This window comes from Rhineura floridana, chromosome 3 (assembly GCF_030035675.1).
Source record: "Rhineura floridana isolate rRhiFlo1 chromosome 3, rRhiFlo1.hap2, whole genome shotgun sequence".
Classification (NCBI taxonomy): Eukaryota; Metazoa; Chordata; class Lepidosauria; order Squamata; family Rhineuridae; genus Rhineura; species Rhineura floridana.
This window is the reverse complement of record NC_084482.1, coordinates 22,099,559-22,112,190: the sequence shown is the minus strand read 5'-3', so window position 1 is coordinate 22,112,190 and position 12,632 is coordinate 22,099,559. Positions and strand designations below refer to the sequence as shown.

At 43.4% G+C, this 12,632-nt stretch overlaps 1 protein-coding gene across 4 annotated transcripts in view; it reads right to left on the bottom strand.

Annotated features, from left to right (window-relative positions):
- GALNT6 (polypeptide N-acetylgalactosaminyltransferase 6) overlaps positions 1–12,611 on the bottom strand; it is an 87,898-nt gene extending 75,287 nt beyond the window's left edge. For 2 of the 4 annotated variants that reach the window (XM_061614938.1, XM_061614941.1), the window contains exon 1: positions 8,672–8,886. The gene's annotated coding sequence lies outside the window, so the exon portion shown is untranslated. Of the gene's footprint in view, positions 1–2,065; positions 2,164–8,671; positions 8,887–12,483 lie in introns of those variants that run through there. The other 2 variants (XM_061614940.1, XM_061614939.1) reach the window with 2 other exon arrangements.
- Between the last annotated feature and the right edge of the window lie 21 nt (positions 12,612–12,632).

Sequence of the window (12,632 nt, the reverse complement as noted above, 5' to 3'; positions counted from 1 at the left end):
AAAAGCCATTTTGCTGTAAAGAGGTGACTACTCAGAATTCACCTCAGTTTTCTTCCAGTAGTTTCGACCATATCTCTTTTGTTTTACTTGAAGATTTCTTTGAAAATAATAAAGAGTTTACACCAGTAGGAAGAAATGAGGTTTGGGGTACGCATTTCCATATGTTTAAAACTGAGTGCCTCCAGACTGTCAGTATGTTGCAGGAGGGATTCAAGCACATGCTGGGAAATGTAGGGTCCTTCTAGATGCTCTTTTTATTGCACATTTATTATCATCATCATCATATTTATATTTATATCCCGCCCTTCCTCCCAGCAGGAGCCCAGGGCGGCAAACAGAAACACTAAAAACACTTTAAAACATCATAAAAAGACCTTAAAATACATTAAAATAAACATTCATGATGCTTTCTACTCATAATGCTAATGAAGCAGTCACACATGATCCCGCTTTCAATACTGTGTGTGTGCAGACGTTTTGGGGTGGTCATACTGCTTCATTTCCAATCAGGGCATATCCCGTAACTTCCTGCTGAAAACCTGTAATTTTTCATGCCACAAACATTCTGATTTATTCTGCTTTTGTTGTGCTATAGTCATTTTGGGCAACAGTACTGTGGTAGCATTGGGGAAGCATTGCAAAACTACAGCAGAATAGCTCAACCACTAATGCACTGTTATTGTGTCAAGGACATGTTGCAGAATAAACCTGAAATAAAACATCAGTCAGGAGAGGCCCTAGGTTAGCACAATTAAAATGGATTAAAGCACTCCATCACCCTAGCACAATAAATCCATTTTAACAAAGAAATGGACTTTTTGCGGTTAGGAAAGCAATGGGGAAATGCATAGAAACGTGTGGAATGAATGAATAACAGGAGGATGTATAACTACTCCACAAACAAATCAGGATGAATGCTCATTGTTATATTGTCATATAACCTCTCTACAAACAAATCAGAACACATACTCAGTAAAGACCCAATATAATCTAACCTCCGTGTAAGCTTTGTGCAAGCAAATCAGAAGGAATGCTAAATAAGCAGGTTTTCTGGGGAGCCCTATAGTACCACTACCCATAACTCAATTCAGCACTCAGTACTACCATGATCAAGGGAAAGGACAGAGATCTCTTTCTCTGCCACAGCAGGCACACACAACAGAAATCAATATGGGCCCCTCCGGACTTGTGTTTTATTCTGCGATTCTTCCCCGATGCTACTGCATTTCGCCACCCAGAGGGTCAACAAGAGCCAGACCTCTCCCCTAGAACTTTTTTGATATGAAAAGTTACAGGATTTCAGCAGGAAGTTACAGGACATTCATTGGAAATGAAGCAGTGTGACCACCCCAAAACTTTTGCTGGCACAAACAGTATTGAATGCAGGATCTCGTCCAACCACCGCTATACCATCATTAGCGCAAACCATCAGAAATGCACAATAAAAAGGACATTTGGAGGGAGTCCATATTATTGTTATTTTTCAAGTGTGTAGGTTATTGTGCCCATTATGAACTCTCTCCCCCTGCTCAGTTCTCACTTGAAGTCAAATATATTTATTTAAGATGAAAACCAAGATGTTACAGTTTTGATCAAGAGCCCGCAGGTGGTGACACTTGCAAGTGCTCCTTGGGGTTCATGCTGCTTCTCCCTCTTCCCCCACCAGTTATCAGTCATCAGCCAATATTAAAAAAGGTAAGCAATCTAACATGTTTAGTCTTGCACCAGCTAACTCAGTGGCAAGAAAGGCTGTTATCTTTTAAGCAGCTGCTAACCTTTCCACGCAGAGCTGGCTAGCTAGCATTTAAGTTAACCCTTCATTTGGACCCGATTTTAAGGATGAGATCTTATATGCATGTTCCTGAGAATAAACTCCATTGAATGGGATTTATTTCAGAGGAGACATACATAGGTTGGCTCTGTAGATCCCCACTTTCTGGCCGTCTGGGGGAAAAGAGCCTGAGATGCTTTGTTTTTACTGCCACAACTTTACTACCTGTGCAACTGCAGTGTGCAAGGCTTCCCTCTGCATTACAAAAACACTCCGCCAATCATGCAGCCCAACCTTATGCATGCTTCAATGGGTCTTTCTTCCAAGCACCCTGGAGATATTGCCTTTTTCTGTGATAGAACTTGTCTGTTCACTGAGGAACCTCAGCATTTCTAGGAGCAAAAGTTTGAAAAACACGCTTGCAGTTTTGTCATCTCCAGAAGTAGTGCATTCAGATAATTTTAAACTCTGGGCTTTAAATGATCTTGAGTGGTGGAGAGGGTTCTTTTGATGGTAATGCATATTACTTCCCTTAAAAATGTGAAAAGCCATCCATTTCATTGGGGACCTCTTGCTCATTCTGCTGAGTGAGGCTCTGGACGCCTGCCCCAAAGTCTGACCCCCAGACGCAACAGTGTAACAAATGACCTTTAATTGTCTGCTTCAGTTGGTGGTAGATACCAATATATTATCCACCATCATCACTTTTCCCCCCTCCCCCTGCAAATTTCTGCATATACTCTGAAAAATGTGAATAAGTCTGCTGGAATGATAGAAGTCTCCAACAGTTCTGACAAAGCAACATAAGTATATTGACACACTTTTTCCAGGAAAAGCTTGTGACATAAGAATGAGGCTAGGTTGAGGGGAAAACATCTGATGCACAGTTAAGTGGCAGAAGCTCATCCACTTTTAAGCAAAGTTGAGGAGGGGTAAGAAAAAAAATGAATGCAGCTTTGCAACGAACTGCCTACTAAAGAGATATTTTTCGTCGCCAAACCAATTTTTGCTTGGATTTTTTTTTAAAGGAAAAAAGAAAGGAGTGTACAGCAGGGCTGGAGAACCTATGGCACTCCAGATGTTGTTGGACTACAATTCCCATCATCCATGATCTTCAGCCGTGCTGGCTGAGGCTGATGGGAGTTGTAATCCAAAACATCTGGAGGGTACCAGGTCGGAAAAAGCAGGCATATAGAACTGCAGACTCAATTTGTACATGCATGAGAGCCAACTTTGCACATCAAGCTGTTTGCAAAAGTGGGTTTGGCCAACTGTTTATTTTTCCTCACCAGAAGGTTAGTGTGTTCACTGTCACCTTTGCTACCTTGTGAGTAATGCCATGCAAGTGACCCATTATCTGAAGAAACATTCCGAGTCATTCTCTAGACAAGGGCATACTAACTTAGAAACAAGAATGTGATTAAACATGGTCCCAAAGTTGTAATTGGAGGCTTGGGTTGTTGGGCAAGTCTCATTTCAGGAGAGAAACACCTGTGGCGATACCCTACATGTTCTAATTGCAATGAGGAACCACCCCCAAGTAGAGTTTTATCTTTGTTGGGTGGTGGGATGATGGTGTCTGTCAAGTCCAGTCTTTTAACTGGAAACAACTTCCCTAAATAAGTTGTTCACAGCCTGGAAGTACAGTTTTGCTGTGCAACCTTACCCCCTCAGGCATGGTTTAGAAGCCTTTAAGGGCTTCCCAGTTATTGAATACATGTGCCCCAGGCATATTATCACATATAACGTATATGTTAGATACCAAACTCAGGGAGAGATATGTAAGGAAGTGTGGGATTTTCCCGTTTCCTTAATTTCCGGATAAATTGCTTGTTGTTTTTGCTGTAACAGACTAAGAGTCTTCTGGCACCTTAAAAATCAGACACATTGGTTATGGCATAAGCTTTTGTGGACTCTGATCCACAACAGCATACGTTATAACAAAATTGTTAGCATTTTAAGATGCCACAATACTCTCATTTCTATTTCCTTAAAGCATTTATCTTTTCCGTACAAGAGAAATGGTGGGTAAACCCTTTACCGTATCTTGTTCAAAATTTGGTAGGGTCCTTTGGAGGGCAAATCATTCCTGGTCTAGAATATGGTGATTCTCTAGTAGGTCCCAACTCACTAGTTTGGATTTCCCATGTCCAGTGGTAGGCTGACAGTAAAAAAACAAAAACCCAATATACATGGAAATGTCTTACAAAAAATGCAACTTCACATAAGCCTGTACCAAGGAGTGGCTTTAAAGAGCATGTTATCTGCAAACAATATAGCCAGTAGTTGCTATCAAGGAAGTAATAGGTTGATTTGAAAGCTCACAGCAAGAAAAGGAAGAAGAATCAAAGCTTTTACCCATGCAGCAAGGAAGGCACTAAACTCTTGTTTAATCCCCACTTTGGGAGAAACACATAGGCACAAGAGGAGCTAGCCATCAACCTTTCATTTTAAAATACTTATGCACCTCACTTTCCAGATTTCCACTGGCCTCTGTTCCTGTGCTTTTAATAGGTTGATTTGCACACTTTAGCAGATGATAATGTTTACCCTCCAGTCCCATGAAGTACTGCACCTGCTGATTTCTGTTCAATCAACCTGCTGTTGAAGCACAGGAGCAAGCAAGGCAGCTTTCTGGCAACTCTACTTGCTTTCATAAGCTGGGAAAAGTGAGTTACTCATTCTACCATACATCTGTCCAAACATCTCCCTCTTCCATTCACGTTAATTTCTAAAGTGTGTGTGTGGGAGAGGAGGCTATCAGAAAGACAAATTCAGTCCTGGAAGCCATTCTCCGTAAGCCCAGATGTATAGCACCTGGTCATAGTTACTCTCTGGGGAGCAATATACATGCTAAAGAAACACTATTTTTAATTTGCATGTGCCAACCCAACCTCTGTCATTGACAACAGCTTTCAGTGCTAAATCTTGGCTCAGATGAAGCTGTCCGTTAACTCACTGGATCCCCCTAGCTGTTGTAAACTGTGTAATGTAAAGTCTGGGCTGTGAACCCAGATGTTCCAAGCCACCATATCTCATATCCTATCTACAATAAGGGATAATACTAATATACTTTACATTGAAAAAAATCACTCCATACATTGTTTGAATATGTTCTTCATTACTACACTTAAGATAAATCTGAAATGTGCTATTTTTCCAGTTGTTATGTGCCTTCAAGTCGATTATGACTTATGGCGACCTTATGAATCAGTGACCTCGCTATTTTATTAAAGCACTAGGAAACTGCATCTAATGAAGAAAAAGGGAGATTTGTTCATTCTTGAGAGTCTAGATCAGGGGTAACCAATGTGGTGCCCTCCAGATGTTACTGGACTCCAGCTCCAATCAGCCCCAGCCAGCATGGCCAATATCCAAGAATGATGGGAATTGGAGTCCAACCACAATGGGAAGGTACCATGTTAAGAACATAAGAACATAAGAAGAGCCTGCTGGATCTGGCCAGTGGCCCATCTAGTCCAGCATCCTGTTCTCACAGTGGCCAACCAGGTGCCTGGGGGAAGCCCGCAAGCAGGACCCAAGTGCAAGAACACTCTCCCCTCCTGAGGCTTCCGGCAACTGGTTTTCAGAAGCATGCTGCCTCTGACTAGGATGGCAGAGCACAGCCATCATGGCTAGTAGCCATTGATAGCACTGTCCTCCATGAATTTGTCTAATCTTCTTTTAAAGCCATCCAAGCTGGTGGCCATTACTGCATCTTGTGGGAGCAAATTCCATAGTTTAACTATGCACTGAGTAAAGAAGTACTTCCTTTTATCTGTCCTGAATCTTCCAACATTCAGCTTCTTTGAATGTCCACGAGTTCTAGTATTACGAGAGAGGGAGAAGAACTTTTCTCTATCCACTTTCTCAATGCCATGCATAATTTTATACACTTCTATCATGTCTCCTCTGACCCACCTTTTCTCTAAACTAAAAAGCCCCAAATGCTGCAACCTTTCCTCGTAAGGGAGTCGCTCCATCCCCCTGATCATTCTGATTGCCCTCCTCTGAACCTTTTCCAACTCTAGAATATCCTTTTTGAGATGAGGTGACCAGAACTGTACACAGTATTCCAAATGCGGCCGCACCATAGATTTATACAACGGCATTATGATATCGGCTGTTTTATTTTCAATACCTTTTCTAATTATCCCTAGCATGGAATTTGCCTTTTTCACAGCTGCCGCACACTGGGTTGACATTTTCATCGTGCTGTCCACTACAACCCCGAGGTCTCTCTCCTGGTCGGTCACCACCAGTTCAGACCCCATGAGCATATATTGAAATTAAGAATTTTTGCTCCAATATACATAATTTTACACTTGTTTATATTGAATTGCATTTGCCATTTTTCCGCCTATTCACTCAGTTTGGAGAGGTCTTTTTGGAGCTCTTCGCAATCCCTTTTTGTTTTAACAACCCTGAACAATTTAGTGTCGTCAACAAACTTGGCCACTTCACTGCTCACTCCTAATTCTAGGTCATTAATGAACAAGTTGAAAAGTACAGGTCCCAATACCGATCCTTGAGGGACTCCACTTTCTACAGCCCTCCATTGGGAGAACTGTCCGTTTATTCCTACTCTCTGCTTTCTGCTTCTTAACCAATTCCTTATCCACAAGAGGACCTCTCCTCTTATTCCATGACTGCTAAGCTTCCTCAGAAGTCTTTGGTGAGGTACCTTGTCAAACGCTTTTTGAAAGTCTAAGTAAACTATGTCCACTGGATCACCTCTATCTATATGCTTGTTGACACTCTCAAAGAATTCTAATAGGTTACTGAGACAGGACTTTCCCTGGCAGAAGCCATGCTGGCTCTGCTTCAGCAAGGCTTGTTCTTCTATGTGCTTAGTTAATCTAGCTTTAATAATACTTTCTACCAGTTTTCCAGGGACAGAAGTTAAGCTAACTGGCCTGTAATTTCCGGGATCTCCCCTGAATATTGGTGTTACATTTGCCACTTTCCAGTCCTCAGGCACGGAGGAGGACCTGAGGGACAAGTTACATACTTTAGTTAGCAGATCAGCAATTTCACATTTGAGTTCTTTGAGAATTCTCGGATGGATGCCATCTGGGCCCGGTGATTTGTCAGTTTTTATATTGTCTATTAAGCCTAGAACTTCCTCTCTCGTTACCACTATTTGTCTCAGTTCCTCAGAATCCCTTCCTGCAAATGTTAGTTCAGGTTCAGGAATCTGCCCTATATCTTCCACTGTGAAGACAGATGCAAAGAATTCATTTAGCTTCTCTGCAATCTCCTTATCGTTCTTTAGTACACCTTTGACTCCCTTATCATCCAAGGGTCCAATCGCCTCCCTAGATGGTCTCCTGCTTTGAATGTATTTATAGAATTTTTTGTTGTTGGTTTTTATGTTCTTAGCGATGTGCTCCTCAAATTCTTTTTTAGCATCCCTTATTGTCTTCTGCATTTCTTTTGCCAGAGTTTGTGTTTTTTTATTTTCTTCATTCAGACAAGACTTCCAGTGAGAGACCTTAGCTCAGGGCAAGGACACCCGCTTTGTATGCAGACAGCTGCTGGAGCCTATAAAGCATCCTTTCCCAACCAGTGTGCCTCCAGATGTTGTTGGACCACAACTCCCATCAGCCTCAGCCAGCATTGCCAATGGCTGAGGCTGATGGGAGTTGTGGTCCAACAACATCTGGAGGCACACTGGTTGGGAAAGGCTGCTCTAGAGAGTTACATGATTTGGAACAGAGATCAGTGCTGCAACATGAAGGCAAGCTCATGCAGCCCAATAACCTCAAGATCTGAATTCAAAATCCACAATGCTAAATGTACATTTGAACCTCTTAGGATGCTATTTCGGTATACTTCTGAATGATGTTAGTGCAAGAAAAGAGCACCATTTTAAAATCAAAGAGTTTGCTTTTAAACAGAGCTGAAGGAGATTTGAGAGGGGCACCACTTCCTGTGGTGCACACATACAATCAACCCCCACTCTCTGATCAAGCAAGTTTTGCAGGTTTTTGCCAGAGACAAAAGTGTGATGACTGTACACATTAAGCAGGCCACCAATCTTTCAAGTCAGTTCAAGCGTATATTCTACCCCATCTGACCTTCATTGGATGGGCTGGGAGGAACAGACAAGTGGATTGATCTAGGGCGGGTTACTCCAGCGTCACCACCCCCTTTTCTATTCATCTGTTCAGGATATTAAGAGAATAAGGGGGTGGGAAAGAGAGAAGGAAGAGATGGAAACGGCTTCAGCAGTAACCAGGCAAACAAGACAGAGCCCTGAACGAAATCCACAAGCTCCCATCTCTCCCCTCCCCTCAAACATCAATCAATCATGTCCCCTCTTGTATCCTTCCAGAAGCAGCAGTTAAGGGGGCTAACACAAAAGGCACCCCCTCCTGTAATTTGAACTCCAGCGCTAAGTTGCAGACCGGGGCGAAAACTAGGTAGTAGGTCTAAAACGGAAAGTTTGAAGCCTAACTTACTAACCACCCAGGGCAGATTTTAGGTTTGCATCGCCAGTTAAAGCAGAGAGGCACTTTTTTATTTTGCATCGCGTGTAAAAGCATCCCAAGGCAGTCATGAACTCATCCCAGCTCCAGATCTAAGTATAACCTCCCCCTCTATAGCGCCCCCAAACAATATTGAAAATAATACGCGAATCCTGTATGCGGTACTGCCCGCTCCCCGAATAGTTCCTTCTAAAACTAGAAAGTAAGGCACTTTCTTTTTCTTTACGCGCGCCTACGCTTACACGCCAAACGCACGCGCACCCCGGCCAAGAAACCCGGCAAATTATCCATTCCTAACCCTTCCCGGGTTGGCCCCTTCCTAGCCCTCCCTATCACGATTCGCAGGCAGATCGAGATTCGCCAGCCTCAAAACTTTCACGAGAAACACACAGACGGAGGCTAGACTCACCTAAAGGGGGAATTTAAAAGTTCGGCGTGGAAGGGCGATCGCTCCCGGAATGCTCACGATGGTGATGCAGCCGCCGCCGCCAGCAATTGCCGAGGTGGAGCCAGGAAGAGGGCCAAGCCTCTCCCCTGGACTTCTCACCTGCACCCGACCCCGAGCGAGACAACGGGAAACTCCGCGGCCCTAGGCACAGGTGTATCCAGCAGCTCCGCCGTTGCCGCTGGGTCTTAACGCCGCCGCATAACGCTAACCGCGAGGAGCCTCATGTTGGGTCCTAATGCCCGAAACAACCTAATAACAATCCTATAGACACCGTTATCTTGATGCGGGAAAGGGGGGTTCACATGGAATGCAGATTTGCCCGCCTGGTTTACTTTTCTGTACCCGTATGCTCTGCTCGATCATGGCTACAGGAAAGTAACGCGTATAAAGGACTTCGCTCTCTTTACATGTGAGAGCCAGTGTGGTGCAGTGGTTAGAGTGTTGGACTACAACCTGGGAGACAGAGTTCGAATCCCCACACAGCCATGAAGCTCACGGGATGACCTTGGGCCAGTCACTGCCTCTTAGCCTCAGAGGGAGGCAATGGTAAACCCCCTCTGAATACCTCTTACCATAGGGTCACCATAAATCAGAATTGACTTGAGGGCAATTCATTTCATGTTTTCACAGATGCAAAGTGTTTATGGTTACAATTATTATGGGTATGGCAACAATCTTATATTCTGTGCACGTTTACTTGGGAATAAATGCCACTGATGTTCGATTTAAGTGGGACTTACCTCTGAGTTAACATCTACAGGAGGGTGCTCTAGCTGGGCTTCTTTTAAGAAAGGGTTGCTAACTTTTTGGGGAGAGGGGATGGACTTGTTCCTGAAAGGCACAGGAACAGGGCTGGTAAAAACCTGGCAACAACAAACTGCAATCTTAATAAACTCTTACTCCTGCAGCTCATACCCCAACTAGTCACTTCATTTCCACCTACGACTAGGGCCAGCCTAGTAAAGCAGCAAATAGCACACTGCCCCCTAATTATGGTGCATAGTAGCCAAGGCTAGTCTAGTTATTTTGGCGCCAGACATTTAAAAAGATCCCACAAGCACTCTTCTGCTCTCTGGCTATAACAATAATAAAAAGGCTGCAATCCTAACTGTCTATGCAGAAGTAAATCCCATTGAATTGAATTAGGCTTACTATTCAAATATCCAAAACGATTCATAGGGTTGCCATAAGTCATAATCAAAGGCATATAACAGCAACAACATCAGGTAAATGGTGTTAGGATTGTAGCTTGACTAATCGTTTGCTGCCCTCATTCTGTCTAGTGGTAGCGCTGGCTCTGTGACAGACCCATCCACCTGTCCCCTTTCCCATAGTCCAGCAACAGCGTAACTCAAACTGCAAAAATAAACTTGTAGCATCTTAATGGCTTCCAGATGTATTATTGTGGTATTGAGAGCTTACTCTGACATGGGCATGAAGAGCTATCTTTCACTGTATTGTTTTGCTAATTTGTTCATCACAGATCTGATGAAATAAAGTCTGGTCTACGGAAGCTTACACCCACAAAACAAAATGTTTTGTTTTAAACTTTGACAAAAGCGGTAGCATGTGTGTGTTTGCTGTAGCAAACTAATGTTGCTCTGGAATGTAATTCAAATTGTGCACATGCCACCCTACACAATGATATGGAAGAGGAACCAAAACAGAAACAAGAGCGAGAGAGCGAACATGGGGGGGGGAATAAAGAGAAGCCCAGTTGCAACCAGTTAGATGCCACCAAAACTGTCTAAGACCTATATGCGGCTAAAAATGTCAAATCAATCAAACTCCCTCCTTTGAAACCAACCTTCTATGAAACTTGGCTTGCCAAACAGCAAAAGTTGTCTAGCCATTTGTTATTCTCGCATGGAGTAGTTGTTTTGCAATGTCTAAGAATAATTTGTTGGCTACTGTGAGAAGCTCTGCAGACCTGGCTGCTGCCTGTGAATCACATATAGAACCTTAAGGGGGGGGTGCATATATCAAGAAGAAGGGCCTTGCCCTAAAACAGCAAAGTTTTCTTTTCTGTACAAATCTGAAAGATTTGGAGCCCTCTCAAGATCTGGACCTGCCCTAGGTCGGTGTGGCTACTTGTGGACGAGAAGATGTGGCTCTCTGTTAACTGGCAAGCAATTAACTGGAAATGAAGGGAAAGATTGCCTACTGTAAGGAAAGAGAACGTTTTCTCTTTGTATCACTGGAAATTCCTCCCTCCCAGATGATTCTGAGTGTCATGATTCTGAGTGTACAATGGGAGAAGCCCCGACTCTTCCCTTCTGCCTCTTGAGTGACTAGTCCCATGTCTGGACGAGTGCCCCAGCTGTTGTCATTGTAAATCTTCCCTACCACAATCTGTGAAGAATGTCATAGTTTTTGAAAAGAAACTTCCCCCACGTCTCTTTTCCCACCTCCCAGATCAAATAGATTAGGTCACAATTTTGGTTTTTACATTGTGAGGTTTAAGTGAAGATGACATTTTTATTTGTTCACTAAGGCTGCAATCCAATACACACTTACCTAGGAGTAAGTCCCATCAACCTAATGGAGCTTACTTTTGAGTATGCATGTACTGGATTGCAGCCTAAGAGATTAATCTCCCACCTTTCAGCATATATGTCCTCACAAGGTGGCATACAGAAATAAAACACATGAAGCCAACAATATAAAACCTACAATAGCACCACTTTAAAACAAGCAGTAAAAAGTTAGTAAGCCACAGCAATGGATAAAAATGCATTAAAAGCAGATTAAAATAAAAACATCTCGAGAGGCCTTTTAAAGTCAATAACGAAGGGGCCGTTCACACCATGGGAGATTATGTTCCACAAAGATGGGGCTACCACTGAATGGCCCCTACCCTTAAGGTGTGTTGTGATGGTGCTTGTGTGGCCCAAACAGACAAATCTCAGAATATTCAAACTGACTATTCTGAGGAAATAGGAAATCTGGTCCATTACAGTACCCCCTAAACTCTGCTCATGTCTTCCTCTTTATTTATCACCATCAATCCAGAGAATGTCAATGACTGCTGCCCCGTTTCAATTTATTTGAAGAATAAGTATTTGGATTACAGGTGTGCCAAATCTGAGCTGTCTGTTGTTGAAGGACCTTAGCAAATTTCAGGAGCGCCTTTAAAAAAAATAGGCTGAAGCACCTTGGGGTGTGTGTGCATCTGCCTGTCCATCCATCTACATTGCAACTACATCATTTAATGCTCAACAGGAGCTGTAAACATTTATGGCCTATAGGAAGTTGCCTTATACTTAGTCAGACCTTTGGTCCATCTAGCCCAATATTGTCTACGCTGACAGACAGCCACCCTTTAGGATTTCAGGTAGGTGTTTCTCCAAGCCCTACCCGGAGATGCCAGGGACTGAACCTGCATGTAAAGCAGATGCTCTACCACTGAGAGATGGTATATCTCTTCCCCTATACCAAGAGTGGAGAACCTCTGGCTCTTCAGATGCTGGTAAACTCCCATAATCTCTGGTCATTGGTGATACTTGCTGGGGCATATGGGAGTTGTTGTTCAGCAACATCTGGAGGACCAAAGGTTCTTCACAGCTGTGCTATACACACAATCCTTTTCTGGAGAACACTGCCTGAAGGGCTTTTGAATTCTGTAAAAGCTACCATCGTGACAGAGATGTCAGTGAATAAAAAATTTCACCAGCAGAGCCATTCAGTCAGGGAAGATACACTGGCAAACAGTGGAGGCTAGTCTGTTAGGGTAAATGAGGCTCTGCCTCGCCTAGCCTCCAGCCAGTCCTCACCTTCTTCTTCAGTCCTGCCTTCTCACATCCAGTCCAGGGGGAGGCTTCGGCTGTCAGCTTCCTCCTCCTTAGTCTCAATGTTGAACTCGTGGAATTCAACAGGGAGGAGAATGGGGACAACATGAGAAGTGGGCTCTGCCTTTCATTGG